Source organism: Rhinolophus sinicus, chromosome 1 (assembly GCF_057876585.1).
Source record: "Rhinolophus sinicus isolate RSI-liver-muscle chromosome 1, RSI-T2T, whole genome shotgun sequence".
In the NCBI taxonomy this organism is placed as follows: Eukaryota; Metazoa; Chordata; class Mammalia; order Chiroptera; family Rhinolophidae; genus Rhinolophus; species Rhinolophus sinicus.
The window spans coordinates 36,815,888-36,829,989 of NC_142501.1; the positions used below are offsets into that span (position 1 = coordinate 36,815,888).

The following is a 14,102-nucleotide window of genomic DNA, read 5'->3' on the forward strand; positions in this document are numbered from 1 at the left end:
GACGTATTTAGGAAAACGGTGACTTATTGAGGAGAATGGAACCAGAGTAGCAGGGATAAGAATAAAGTGTAACTTCTTGGAGCGTATCTTTTTGGATAGTCATATTATTCTTTATACATTATTTTTAAAGAAGCTCCTGGCATCTAAGTAACAGGGTACAAGTACAGGATAAACATACAAATAAAACAATATATTTAACAAAGTAAATACAAAATTAAAGCTTAATTGTAATAATTTATAATGGACTGACTATATCAGGGAACTATATTTCTTACTATCGACACATTTAATGATCTATTTTGCCACAGTAGTAAATCTTAGGTACACTACTAACTACTTCTTCAGACTGCCAAATTACCGAACTGTATTTTACATGTAAAAATTCTGCTGTTTATTTGTTTGTTTTTCTGAAGGATTTAAACATACACATACACAAACACTCACACACACTTCTTTTATTTCTTGGTAGGGAGATTCAAGCACTTATACTTTGCAAAGGCCTATACTGTTATTCACGATTGGGTCCATGTTTTCCTTAAAATTAATTTTAGTTCTTTAATCAGATTTTTCTGCCCTAAGCTATTACTTAAAATCCTATTCTCTTTAGACTAGGAAGAATAGAAACGTTGCATTTTACCTCTTTATGGCCTTTATGTAACTTTGATTTTCAAACTGACACAGCATTCCTTGAAAGGTGCTCAATCCGAAAATACTGATGTGAAAATAGCTGTTCTTAGGACAGGCAACAGTTACAAAGTACAGTGTGTATCAGGATTGTAGTGAGTACTTTGCCAATTCAGGTTTCAAGGAAAACGATTATCACATTTTGAGAATAAAAATACCTCAATTTACAGCGGGCATGATTTTTTATTTCCTAGCAAACGTTCAGAAATGCAGCAGTTTGCAAAGAACCTATTTTCTCAGCAAACATTTTTCTAATTCTTGAAAAAGAATTACTAACTGTGAATTGCCTGACTACATAGTAGTAATCATAGACCACCCAAGCATAGTTTTTACAAGGCCAAATATACAAAAAGAACACTATTGCCTGAGGTTATCAGAAGAAAAATAAGTGGCTATTTATTAAGTTATAATGATGAAAAATAAAAGTGGTCAGTCATGCTGGATTTCATTAGAATAACTACACTTAGCTATGATTCATGATCCTTTTTTACCAAAATATTTAACAAAATTTGCAGTGTTGTAAATTAAGATGTAGATGGTTGAAAACAAACAAGCTCTGCCTTGACTATAATCCCATGTGCGATAAGCAGTTACTCATTTCCACCAAAATGCACAGAAGCTCAACAATAAATGTAACACACATTGCATGTCTCGTAGGTGCAAATTGATAATTGGACATCAAAACAATGAAGTGATCCAATTGCAGAGGTGCAAATTAGCAGTCGGATTGCAGATACTAACAAGAGAGAAGACAAAGGGAAGGGAACATATGATAAAACCTATATTGTTGCTGTTTGCTGGAGAGTCTATATTTCAAGAAAGAAAGCGATAACATAGAAAAACAGAAGACATTCTAGGGATTGCATTCTCTATGACCGCTTTCTAAGGAAAACATTATTATTTTTTCTTAATTCCCATCTGCACTGTGTGAATTGAAACTATATCTCAACTTTCCATCTTAAATGATCCCAAATAACTACAAAGAGAATTACAAGGATAATGTTGTGCAAGCACTTGTACTAAACCCTTCACAATGAACAAAGTTTATGCATTAGCTTTGATCATTGCCATAAGCGTGGGTGCCTGTTTTGGAAATAAGTTTTAAAGTTGTGATGCTCCCATGCAGTGTTTACATTACAAGGATGCAGATAGCAACAGCGTTTTGGTAGCTGTATACTGATGTGCTAAAAATTTTACCTGAAACTTAGAAAACTTGTAGTCCAGTCTCATTTTGATAGAATTGGTCTTTTTATTAAAATACATACACAAGTAAAACATTAAGATATGGAAAAATAGAAAAATACATCAGACCCATCTATATATATATAAAAAGATGACTAACCCTTATACCAACAGGAAGAGGCTTAGAATTACCAGAAAAACAACTATAAAGACACCATAAATCAAACAGCATAGAGTTTAGAACATCAAAAACTCAGAAATTTTCATCTATTATTAATTATGATAAAAAATTCTATCTCAGAATATTTTACACAGCAACTGTTGCCAAGAAAATCTAAATCTTCCTGAGCTGAGTAAAGTTAGAAATAAGAACTAAGGCTCTAAACTTCCAACAAAATTGGATAGCCATTAATAAAATATTTCGATGTCTTTGTACATTTTTCTTTCAATTAAAAAACCACATTTTAAAAAGAAGACAATTTATTATTTCAATGGCATTTAAATATTTAATGGGACTACAATTAGAATAGCCACATATAATGTGGGAACTTAGTGTGAGTTTCTAAAAAAAATATTTTACTGGTTAAATCGTATTTTTTCACCTATGTTATACATAAGAGCACCTATGATGGAAATTCTAATAAAACTTTAGAAAAAATTAATATTTAAGCTTTATCCTGACTTGAAGATGAAAGAACTTTATTATCCTCTCTATTAATCTTTTTATTAACCTTTTAAGTAAGCTTCTTATTACCCAACATAGGCAATAGCTGAGTAGGGTTCCTCACACTACATCCAATGGTCTTTGAGGAACTAATTAGTAGATAGAGTATGGCACTGGAGACTTTTGTCTATATGCACACCACATCAGCAGTCTTTCTATCCACTGAACAACTGTAATCTAATTAACATTATAACCTCATTCACATTTGTAATTGAGATTTTGTTTGTTAATGAAATGATGGGGGAGCATAGATCAGGATTAATCTCAAAAATCCAAGAAGAGTCTTTGAACTTTGCTTGAGCTACAAAGGCCTAGGTGGAGTTGAGTTTTCTTATGTAATACAGATTTAAGTAATTAGAAGGCGATGACATATATCAGGGGTGCCAAAAAAATGTATACAAGTGGACACTTTGGTCAGCATTGCTCCAGCAGTAGTTCGCCGTAATCAGAAGTATCTGGATGCTGATGGTAACACCTTTGAGCACCTTTTGTAATTGCAGAAGTCAAACGTGACTTGTATTCCTCTTTTGTTATTGGTATATATTATTACAATTTTAATACAGTTTTCCTTTCTTAAAATGTGTATACAATTTTTTGGCACCCTCTGTATATACGCGTGCGCGCGCGTGTGTGTGTGTGTGTGTGTGTGTGTTGTATGTATTCTCTTTTTCCTTGTGGGAATATGGGTCTGTTACAACATAAGTAGGTTTGTCAAAAATTTCAATAAATGCAATTTTTCTGGAAATAAAATCGGTAACACTAGGAATTCTGGATGCCGTAAGTTCATAATAAGTGGTTGCTAATTGAAGGATAAAATCTTAGTACCCCTACTCAGAGTATGGATGACTAGGAGCCTGGGCTGAGCATACTGTCTTAAAAAAATCACTAAACTTCCCGAATCCTTAATTTCCTCATCTATAATATTTCCACAGTGATATTAATATTATAACTACTTACGTCAACTTTTTAGTCTCAAAGATTTACATGCTAAATTATGTTGACAGAATTAATGAACAGTGTCTAATATAATATAGAAAGGTATTAGACATTCAATAAATTATAGTTTTATTAACGTTCCTACAAATAGCTAAAAATACTTAAATCATTAATATCACATTTGCAATATATATTTACTATATTTGGCAAGATAGCTACAATTTTTAAAAATGCTCTCTACAGAAATGCAAATTGAAACCACAATGAACTATTACCTCACAACTGTCAGAATGGCCATCACCAATAAATCAACAACCAATAAGTGTTGGCAAGGATGTGGAGAAAAGGGAACCCTTGTGCACTGTTGGTGGGATTGCAAATTGGTGCAGCCACTATGGAAAGCAGTTTGGATATTCTTCAAAAAAATAAAAATAGTACAACCTTATGACCCAGCAATTCCACTTCTGGGTATTTATTCAAAGAAATCCAAAACACTAATTCAAAAAGGTATATGAACTCTTATGTTCACTGTGGTTGTATTTACGATAGCCAAGATATGGAAGCAACCCAATTTCTTCCCATCAATAGACACTTGGATAAAGATGTGGTATATATATGCAATGGAATATTACTCAGCCATAAAAATAATGAAATCTTACTACTTGTGACAACATGAATGTACCTAGAGGGTATTGCACTGAGTGGAATAAGTTAGACAGAGAAAGACAAATACCATATGGTCGCACATATATGTGGACTCCAAAGAACATAATAAATGTACAAATACAGGGAACAAACTGATGGTTGCCATATGGGAGCAGTGTTGGGGGAATGGGTGAAAAAGGTAAAGGGATTAAGAATTACAAATTGTAGTTACAAAATAGTCACAGGAATATAAAGTACAATATAGGGAATATAGTCAATAATGTTGTACTTTGTACTATGTACTGGGGGGTACTAGACTTATTGGGGGGTATGACTTCGTAAATTGTATAAATGTCTAACCACTAAGCTGTACCAATATAAGATTGAATGTCAACTGTAATTGAAAAATAAAAATTAAAAAAATGCTTTCTACAAATTTTGTCATGGAAAAATAATAATATCAGAGAGAATATTGTCTTCCTAATAAATTAGTGGAATTAATTTTAAAACCAAATTTTACCAAGCAAAAATTAATTTGAGATACAGGTGACACCGTCTACTCATTTAATAAGAACATCAAGCATGTTCATTTAACAGTGCATTAATATCGATTTGAATAAACATTTATACCAGCATGTGAAAATTTATTATAATGATTTATCCATATTGTAGAAGTTATAATAAAAAGTTAGAGAAAACTATTCTAACTTTATTGGATAGATTATGTAAACTGCATAATAGTAAAGTGCAGTATTATTAGTAAAATGTGAAACAAATATGATGTGAAATAATCTGTCAAAATTGAAAGGGGGGAAATAAGGACAATAGGAAAAATGAACAAAACAAGATGCTCTGGAAATATGTTTTCAGTTACCCCATCGTTTAATATTTAAATTCTATAAAAATAGAGGAACACATACATATGTGTATTAGATTCAGGTGTTGGATTCATGTGATCTCAATGGGCACAATAAAAAGGAACAAAGCGAAACAGGGGCTTTGTAAAGCCCCTGATAAATAGTGTTTTTGTCCTGTATATGTATAAAATAGTATATTTGTCCTGATAAATAGTGTTTCATCCTGCTGAGTTTGATGAGTAATGGTGTGTGTCCACAGGCTATCTATAGCTATCTATCTATCTATCTATCTATCTATCTATCTATCTATCTATCTATCTATAAATTTATAATCTGTGCTTGAAAGAGATTTTAATTTTATCTCAATATAGTTTACAGATAATAATTTAGCCAGCTTGGGGGAAATATAGTGCTTTCAGATGTTGTCACCAATGGGTGTTGAGTAGTAAATAGAACTTCTTCAAAACTCGTCCAACGTAATCCTTAAGGCAGCAGAAATCACTTCATGGACTGGTTTTAGGTGTTAATCAACTTAAAGATAATGAGCAGTCACCTCTAGCAATCCACTATCCCACAGCTTAAGCAGTTTTGACTTTTTAGCTGATTTTCTGAAGGATGATATGTTTTCATACATAATGATAATGCCTTGTCATATATAATACTTCCAACGTTGAAAGTGTATTTATGTACATTGTCTTATTTAACCCTTGCAACAATCCTTTGAAGTAGTATGTAGGACACATAAGTATCATTGGCTCCACTCTACAAATGAGGAAATCAATGTCTCTACAGATTAAGAGACTCATTAAGAACAAGACACAGAATTTTAGTGAGAGCTGAGTCCCCGTTAGGGCAACTCTAAATTTTGCAGATAGACACTTACCAAACTTGCTTTGATTTCAGTATTTGTAGTTGCATTAGATGTAGGTTTTTACTACTGTAAATTGGTGTGATTCAGTTTATTAAATGACTAGAAAGACAAGGTTCACAAATTATTCATTTTTTTTTAAATTTTTGTCTGTCTTCAGAAATAAAACACTTTGAGAAGCTCATAAAATAAAATTTCAGCACTAAACCTTTGCCTCAATTTATCTTTCACTGTATTTTTCTCCTCAGCCATCACTTTCACTCAATTCTTTCTTTTCTTTTGTAGTTAGAACATTTTTTAACCTTATCGTTAACATATTTATCTCTCTGCTGAGATGGCATCCTCCTTCAAGGCAGGGGTGATATTTAGGCCTCTTTGTTGATGCAATTTGTACACATTAAATAAATGTGCATGGAACAAGACAGTACCTAGTGTTTACTACAGTCCAGTCAGTGCTCTGAGAGCTTCTAGTAAATATTTATTTCACCTGCCCATCAAAACAACCCTACGAGGTAGCTGCAGTGGTTAAATCCATTTATAGCTGAGGCAACTGAGACATAAAAAGGGTATATTCCTTGCCTAAGGTCAGTTACAGACAAGGCTATAAAACAAATCCAGGCGGTCTGACTCCAGAAACTTGGTCCTTTTATGGTTGAATCGAGGGTAATAATCAGAATACCTAATGCTTTTATAGTGCTGCCATGCCAGGTGCTCTTCTAAGCACTTTACATATATTAACTCATTTTCTCCAAATATTTCCATGTTGTAAGTACTACTCTCTTGCCTTATGCACAGAAGGAAATTAAAGCAAGGAGAGGTTAAGAAATTTGCCTGAAGTCGTACAGGTAGTGAATGGAGAATTTGGGATTCCAATCCAGGCAGTCTGGATGTAGAATCCATACCATTAACCACTAGAGTTACATGAGGAGGAACTCAATTTCTTTCACTGTCTCATGTTAACCAAATTCAAAAAGGAATGACAAACAATTCAGGATGACAACTGATTAAATGTGAACCGTGATCTTGAAGTCCCTTCTGAGTTGGTCAGCATGATTCCGTCCTTATATGAAAATCTGTTTGGAAAATCAAATTCAGGTAATAAAGTTTTTTGCCTGATGAATATAGAAGGAGAATAAATTGGAGCTGAATATCTAGAGGGTGCCTGATCCACCATGGCCATTGTGGGAAACCTGTTAAAAAGGCCAGCACTTTGGTTGTGGGTTAATGCACACACTCTCTTGGACAGCAGGTCTATCATATTTCTCTGTTGCTATTGACTCAATTTGATTTTGAATTTGTTTTATTTAAAGTTTAGGAAAGTTCTTTTTAGCTTCAGAATGAGTATTTGGTATTGCCTTACATATTTTAAGGATTGAAGTCATATTTGCCAAAACCTATATCAAGTTTCTTTCCCATGTTAGCTTAGGATTTCTTGAGCATTAACCAATCTCAAATACTGAAGGCATGGGGCCGGCCCGGTGGCTCAGGCGGTTAGAGCTCCATGCTCCTAACTCCGAAGGCTGCTGGTTCGATTCCCACATGGGCCAGTGGGCTCTCAACCACAAGGTTGCCAGTTCAATTCCTCGAGTCCCGCAAGGGATGGTGGGCAGCACCCCCTGCAACTAAAATTGAACACGGCACCTTGAGCTGAGCTGCCGCTGAGTTCCCAGATGGCTCAGTTGGTTGGAGCACGTCCTCTCAACCACAAGGGTGCCAGTTCAATTCCTCGACTCCCGCAAGGGATGGTGGGCTGTGTCCCCTGCAACTAGCAATGGCAACTGGACCTGGAGCTGAGCTGCATCCTCCACAATTAAGACTGAAAGGACAACAACTTGAAGCTGAACGGCACCAACTAAGATTGAAAGGACAACAACTTGACTTGGAAAAAAGTCCTGGAAGTACACAATGTTCCCCAATAATGTCCTGTTCCCCTTCCCCAATAAAATCTTTAAAAAAAAATTACTGAAGGCAGTTTGTCTTTGGCATCTTTGTTTACTGAACATATTATTATTTTTATGATAACTCTATGACAGAATTTCATATCAAATTAGCAAAAACTTCTTATTTTTCTAATTTGTTCATACTATTTACACAACTTTATTAACTGGACTAGAAAATATCCAAGGTTCTACTTATTACGTCGGTTCAAAATTTATCTCTCTCTGCTCTTGAGATGATTTAAAAGTTTTGTGTTAAAATTTAACCCTTTTACAGTAGAGTAACTTTTTTTATTCTAGTACTTGTAGATATCCCTATTACTTCATATACCATTAAATTTTATCTGGATTTTCTCTCGACTCAGGAGGAAGAAGGTATAGCTCATATACACCGAATTAGAAGTCTACAATTTCCCATCACTGAAATGTTGCAAAATTCCTCTTTTGAGTTATAGTTAAAACATTGTATGCCAGCTTTACAAACTTTTAAAATAAACACTTGCAAATTATTTCATGACTAGAATTCTCTTTCACATCTTCTGAATATATTTTAGAACCCCTAAAGTGTCATTTTATTCATTGTTGCAATCTTCAACAGCTTTATCATGGGCAGAACATCTCTTTATGTTTGAGTGTAAGAGTAAGAAAAACTCCAATTGGCATGTGTGTTTACAATTATCATACTATGAGAAGAACCAAAAAGAAGACATAGCTGCTATGAAATAACAAAGTGGTCAACATCTTTAAGTATTACTGAGGCATCATTTCACCAATGAGATTTATATACTTGCACATTCTGCAACAGCTTCATCCACAATATTGGGTGAGTAGTATTGGGTTCTCAGGAGTATTCCCAGACCATTTCTACATCAAAAGGGCTAGCAGGGACTTAGAGATACATGAAAATATTGGGAACCATGCAAACGTAATCTATTACCTCCAACTCTTGCCCTTAAATCTCCAAAACTTCTGAAACCACTCTAAAGCCACTCAAAGGATCAGAAAATATGTGTGAAGAATGCAGCTGGAAGAGAAAAAACATTCTTATCCAATTGCTGCTAAAAAAATTATAACTGCAAATTTGACATATGATGAAATGAACACATTTCAAGGGTCACTGTCAAGGCCTCAGAGGGTTCAATGCAAGTGAGGTCTTAAAGCTTAAAATTCATTAGCCTTGTGATAATTCTTGCATCCATACTTCTTGTTAGGTGATCTCTCTCTCTCTCTCTCTCTTTCTCTCTCTCTCTCTCTCTCGTTCCCTTGTGTATCTTCTATAACAAATAATTTTTAATATCCTTTATTTATTTACCTGTGATTAGAGCTACAACCTCCATATCCTGCATGTGTTTTTATCTTTTAATATTTTAATGATTAAGATATAGTTAGATGATCAAAGCTGGAATTCTTCGTATTCTTCTTACTTGCTATGAAGACATAAATGCAATCTTTGAGATGCCTTAATTTTGGTGGTAGAGAAAGGATATTAGAAGGACATGAAGTTGTCTAATGTAATATCTCTTATGTTGGATGGCAGGAACGCACACTAACAGATAGGAAGTTTTCCTGCTGATAGTTTGTATACCACACGATACCAAGAGATGCATAAATACTATTTCCTGGATTACAGGTTATTACTGTAATGAGAGTCAGACCAACTAAACTGGAAGTATACGGGCAGAGGCTTAATAGTCTAGTGTTTGGTTTGCTGCAAATGTCTTCAAAACTTACCACATGGAGCTCTGCTGGAAATCCTTATGCTGTGGATGAATATCTGGCCGTCGCTATGTTACCTTAAAAATGCATAAGTTATATTGATCTTTGTTATTACTATGTTTATCTTGTGAACCTGGGAGGGCGAGAACCAATGGAAGATATCCTAGAACTTGAAAATTTTTGCTATGTATTCTATTATAACACTTATTACACTTCTCTGTACCTGAAACTACGCTGTAAACTCTGAGGATAGGAAATATGTCTTGTGGATTGTTGAATTCTCCTCCACCCCTGCCATCATTTCTTTGCACTATCCCAATGCTTAAATCTTTGGCTCATACGGTTGATTCACCTCAAAATTTGTGTTTAATGGGTGAATCAATTAATAAATATGTGATTAAAGCAATACCTAGTTCTTCCTGAAAAAATTGTACTTATGGTTAATTTCATTTTTTCTATACTTATTATTTTAGCTGGAAGTTATTTTGGAACTATATAATTATTATAGCATCATAATAAATACTCAAAAATTTAAATTATCAGTTTCCATATATCAATGTTTTAGAACCCCTTTTGCTTCCTCTCATTTATAATTTCTATAAATTATGTAGGAAAGAAAAAGGGACATCTCAATGAAACAAATGAGTCAAATACGATCTGCCTCTTCTGAAGTAAGGAGATGACGGTACTGACTATTGGCTGAATGTATTTTGTTCTTCGATGGTCTTGTGAGTTGGGACTAATCTATTTACTGCCTTAACTTTCTTCTTCCAGTGCCTATGGGTGCACAAGGAGGATAATTTGGCAGGAGGCACCATCTGTGGCCATGGAACAGAGCCAAGTTGTTAAGGGGACAAGGATGAATTCAAATCAATGGAGTTTATCAGGCAAAAAAGTAATAACCAAAATGCTATCTGAGGGCCTAAAATAAGGGTGATCTCTATTATTATAGTACCTCTAACTCACTGAAGTTCCATGAAGAAAAGGACTTTTTCTTATGTTTCATGTTGTGGAGTTGTATGTGAAGGGAAACATTTACTACATGTGATGCAATCACAAAGCAAGCTTTATAGAGAAAACTTAAAGGTGCATGCTTGGGTGAATGATATGTGAAAACCCCATGCTCTCAGCATTATGCTAAGAGGAGTGTAGAGAATAGATTCCCCCAGCTGGATGGACTGCAGAAAGGGTTCTAGGAGAGAGATCCTCAAACCTTGCCACTCTCTTTTTAGAGAATGTTTGACAATGTGGGTGTGAGAACAGCCTTACAGGGGATGGGGGGAACAAGTTGAGCCTGGGTGCCAGCTACCCAGTGAAGGTGCATATCAGTGCAGATATCTCCAAATCCTCCATACATGTGAGGCAGGAGCTCTGGGTTATCTAAGATGGTCTTAGAGCAGTGCCCGCCACAGGATCATCACTAATACTAATTGATTAAGTACATAATTGAAAATTACTATTGTTAAAGTCCAGTACAAAATTTTCCTAAGCACGAATCAGGCAAGATACTGAAAAATCAAACATAAATACAAAATATGTAGTAAACAGGAAGAATAATGGTAGAGTAGTGAATAGAAAAACTAGGTGCTGCAATGAAATATAAAATACAAACATATGAGAGTAAAAAAAAGACAGTCAAAGGTAGGCCTGAAACAGGAGAGAGGCTTATGAAGAGCTTCAAAGTACTGTTTGAATGAAAAAGAAATTACAGCAAACAACATACATATTAATAAAGCTGAAACAATATTGAAAAAACAACCCATTATCATTTCCCTAGATTAAAAGAAAAAACAAGATTAACACCTCAGACATCACTAAAACAGATAAGAATCAGTCTTATCAACAAGCTCTCACCTTCCTCCCACTTTCTTCATCTTTCCTAGGAAGACTGAGAAAAAGATATAGAAGAAAATTAACCCTGAAAAGCTGTAGCTCTAGTTGTAAATTTTGGTAATTGCAGTGAAATGAGTAGGAGCAATAGCTTAGAGTTAGGAACAAAACGTGTACAAAAATCTTAAAGTACTTACGCCCTTTTAGAAAACCAGAAAGCAATTTTGTATATGGGTAAATGGTGGGGAGGATTGAAGGAATTGGAAAGAAGAAGAGGTGTCATGTTTATGAGTATTTATTCCTTTTCTAGAAGAAAGAGGAAAGGGCCAAGTATTTAACATTTTTTACTGAACTTAAAATGTCAGTCTTTGTTACTTTTCCTGTTTTTCCTGCAAACCTCAAATTTTTGTAATAGCTGTAAAGAACAGAGATAACACTTTTTTTTCAAATAACTATATTCAGGCAACTCAAATTGTCATTTGCTTATAGTGCAGTCAAACTTAAATCTTCCCTCACTACAGATCTCACTGGACAAAGACAGATTTCAGTAGGAAAGCTAATACTCCAGAAAGAGGAGAGTCAATAGAACCTGAGTCCAGCCAGACGGACTGTTTCAACTAAGCCCCACCAAGATTAACTGATTCCTAATTAATCTTCAGACAAGGGACCAAGCCTGGCCCCATCACAACCCAGCAGAGAGAGGCCAGCCTAGGTTAGCTGAGTCGAGCCACCATGTAGATGCATGAGCTACATCAGTGCTTTTTGGTATGTTCCATTGATTTTTTTTATTTTTATACATAGCATTATTATAGCCTAACTTAACTGATACAATACCAAACTGTTTATATTTACGCCAATTTACATTCCCTCCAGCAATGTATAAATGAATGTTCTTATTACTTGAAATTCTTCACAACATTGCTACTGTCCATCTGTTTAATTTGAGGCACTTTGGTTTGTAGTATGTTTTATTTTCTATTTTCCTGACAACTAAGGAGCACCTATTCATACCTTTATGACCATTTTGATATGCTTTTTTGGTGAAGCATTGTTCAAGCTTCTTGCCCATTTTTCTATTGGATGTTATATCTTCCTATTGATTTATTGAGATTCTTCATATATTCTAGAACTAAGCCTGTTGTAAGTTATTTGTATTATAAATATCTTCTACTCTGTTGTTTGATTTTTCACTCTTTGTGTCTTTTGGGGATCAACAATTCTACTCATACTATAATCTAATTTATCTGTTTTTTTTCTTTTATGTTTAGTGTTATTTTATCACAGTGAGGAAATAATGATCCTTCCTTATATTATCTTCAAGAAACTTTTTTGAGTTCCTTTCATATTTAGTTCTACAATGCATCTGGATTTCATTTTTGCATATAACTTGAGTAAGAGTTAATGTTCAGTATTTTTATCCATTGGCTATCCTATTGTCTCAGCCACTTTTATTTTTATTTTATTCATTCATTCATTCATTCATTCATTCATTCATTCATTCATTCATTTATTTCAGTTTGAAAACAGTCATGATTTATTAATTGACCAGACTACAAAAGTACCCATGGTAGATACCTTAACTCATCTTTCTAATAAGTCTGTTGGTCTGGTCTTCCCTGTTGCCAACATCCCCACCCTCTACAAAATGGATGGTCTTTTTCTTCATTCCACCTCATGGAGAAGATAATTTGAAGGGCCACAGGAAGTTGTTTGTTTCTTTGAAGCGTTTTTCAACAGTATAGATCTCATGAATCAGTTCCTCCATGCAGGTGATGCCATATTTCCAAAGAGCTTGAGCAATCAACGTGTTATCTGTCAAGGCAATTTGCTTTTTGTTGATTTTTCCATAACCACATTCGTGGATCAATTCATTTACTGATTTCAGGTTTGGGTATCCGCATGCAATATATGGTTCCATAGTCCTCAGCATGTTAATTGAAGCCTTGTTGAGCTTAACAAAAGTACCATTGAAGATCTGGTGAAGGCAAAGAAGCTGCAGTACCTTTTGGACCTTTGTGCTCACACCATTGATGCCTCTGATCCTGATGACAAATGCCTATTTAGGTTCTGTATGTACATACATAGAAGTTGCCAGCTACTCTTGGCTTCCTAGCCATTTGAATTTCAGTTTTGTACATTTGTCTATATACTTTGTGTTACCGGTTAGCTTTTCTCAAAATAAGCTTCCTTCTTGCCTTTCAAAGCATCTTTTGGGCAAATTTCTTTTTCAGCCTCTTGAGCTTCAGTTCTGCAAAATTCCTTCACTTTTTCTTAAGGTTTTCTTGTACAGCAGGAACCTTCTTCTTCTCTTCTGCACCTTCCATGGTTTCAGCTGGAGAAAGAAGACTCAGTCACATTTCTTATATTTCTCCCACTACTCTGCCCTTTTGTAATGTTTTTATAAATCTATCGCTCATATATGCGTAGGTCTGTAATCTGTTCCATTTATTCTTGTACTAACACCTCATTGTCTTAATTACTGTAGGTTTAAATTTGACATCTAGCAGCATAAAATTTTGCATTATGTTTTTCTTTTTCAATAGTGTCTAATTAATCTTGGTTCTTTCAATTTACATGGGAGAATCAATTTGCCAAATCTCTCACACACGTACACACACACACAAATAACCATTTTGAGATTTTTACTGGTATTGCATCAACTTTAGAGACCAATTGAGTCTTCAAGTCCATGAATATTTAAGTTTTTCATTAATAATTATAAG

General features: G+C 34.5%; 1 pseudogene; it reads right to left on the minus strand.

The window, feature by feature from the left end:
• Window positions 1–13,051: 13,051 nt before the first annotated feature.
• Window positions 13,052–13,703, minus strand: LOC109449724 (large ribosomal subunit protein uL30 pseudogene; annotated as a pseudogene).
• Window positions 13,704–14,102: the final 399 nt, after the last annotated feature.